Genomic DNA, 2,077 nt, shown 5'->3' with positions numbered 1-2,077 from the left:
AACACACGCACTGTATATTTGGTGTTAATTTGCTTCAGCTTTATATTACATTAATCTTAATGTAATATAAAGCTGAAGCAAATTAACACCAAATATACAGTGCGTGTGTTTTTATTGGCTAAACTGGCAATATGACCATCCCCAAGTACAACAACATCTGTTTCAACACACGATTTCACATCAAAAATCTTGCAAAACAAATATATATATATATATATATATATATATAAACACATAGACACACTTATAAACATATATACACACATATACATATATATATGTACACACACACACACACACACATATATATACAAACAAATACATAAACAAATACAGGAGTAATAGTTATAGTAATTATAATAATAACAATAATAATAACACCGCGTATAAATACATCCATATATACACACACACATATACCTACAAATACTTTTATCAGTACTGAGGTAGTACTTACAGTCATAACTACTCGCAGATGTATGTATGCCTACATTAACATAATTATATCCAACTAAATATATATACTCATTTACATATGTCTGCTTAATTATCATGTTAGCTAATACAATATTAGTAAACTCTAATTAATTACCATTACATCAGATGTAGTGTTTTAGTACTAGGTTCTATTTATATTCAATATATATATATATATATATAAATATCATGTTTTAGCTCATACAATATAGAATAGTAACAGTGGTTAGCTCTAAATACCACTATTACATCAGGGGTGGTATCTTAATACTAGGTTTTACTTATATTTAGAGAAGGTATACCCAATTTTATGAAGACAGGAAACGTTACATACGCACATATATATACAAGAAATAATTTTTGCCTCTTTTAATGGAGACAAAAGGGTTTATAAGACTGCAAAAAAGAAGTGCTCAAATGTAATTGAAACAATAAATTATTGTTTGATCAATGTTTTTATGTGTGCGTGTGTGTGTGTGAAAATATATAGGGAAGAGGATTTATAAATGCAGAGGTCTTTTAAAGATGTTTATTGACTTGTCCGGTCCACTTAAAAAAAAAAAAAAAAAAAAAATTTAAGTAAGGTAGGCTACTAGCCTTTGTGGCGTTAAAAAATGGTTATCATAGATGTATTGAAATACAGTAATACAGTCTTTCACAAGGATAAGAAAATGTTAAGAAATAGAATCTTTGACACTGATAAAAAAAAAAAATGTTAAGAGGGGCTTTGTGTTTAAACAGTTTACATAAAAGTGTTCAAAATAGGTAGTAAAATAAATTCAAAATTATTTATACGCTCATCAAAAATCAAGATTGTATATAAGTATATATGCTGAAAGAATTTGTAGACAGTATTTGATAGGAGAAAGCATGTATTGCTTAGTGAAAACTTCATCAGAAATCAAATTTAAGTATTTATGCAGAATTTTAGGGGAATGACTAACCTTTTTCCTTCCTCTCCAGTCCTGTAAGTGTGTTTGGCAAGAATAGTTGCTATTTTTAGAAACAGTGTGAAAGGTTGGCTGGTGGGGGAAGCATTCACATAGCTTGTGGAATCAAAAGGATTTTTTTGTTTCTGGGCTGGTCTGTCATGGTTCAGTGGTTTTTTTGCCTATGTGTGTGTGTATATATATATATATATATATATATATATATATATAATACAAAAAATATATATGCATGTATACACACATATATGTACGTACTTTCATCTACATGTGTATATAGATACATATCAGGGTACAGGACGTTAGAGCAATGAACTAGAGACAACGGAACGAACACATAGGAAAACAGAAAGCCACTTGGAATTATTCATCAGCTGCCTCTATTCTAACTCTATGCGCTTGTGTATGAGTGTGGACCTAAGAAATAGAATCAGTGTGGTGTATATGGGTCTGCGTATGTGTGTGTTTTATATTTAGCAGGGAGGTGTATGTGTATATGCGTGTACGTTTGTACGTGCATGTGTATGCGTGTGATGTGTATTTTTCGGGGTCCTGTGTGTGTGCATGTGTGTGCATGTGTGTGTATGTATTTGTTCGTATGTGTGTATATGTTATTTTCTGTGATTTGTGCATGTTTGGGCGTAATTTTGTGA

The 2,077-nt window shown here is 30.5% G+C and overlaps 1 protein-coding gene across 1 annotated transcript in view; it reads right to left on the bottom strand.

Moving 5' to 3' along the window:
• Positions 1-1,443, bottom strand: part of LOC106876098 (putative acyl-CoA synthetase YngI) — a 64,102-nt gene extending 62,659 nt beyond the window's left edge. The window contains exon 1 of the mRNA XM_014924507.2: positions 1,422-1,443. The gene's annotated coding sequence lies outside the window, so the exon portion shown is untranslated. The remainder of the gene's footprint in view (positions 1-1,421) is intronic.
• Between the last annotated feature and the right edge of the window lie 634 nt (positions 1,444-2,077).

The sequence above is a fragment of the Octopus bimaculoides genome, chromosome 8, assembly GCF_001194135.2.
Source record: "Octopus bimaculoides isolate UCB-OBI-ISO-001 chromosome 8, ASM119413v2, whole genome shotgun sequence".
Classification (NCBI taxonomy): Eukaryota; Metazoa; Mollusca; class Cephalopoda; order Octopoda; family Octopodidae; genus Octopus; species Octopus bimaculoides.
The sequence above is the reverse complement of the archived record's forward strand: the minus strand, read 5'-3'. Positions and strand labels throughout refer to the sequence as shown.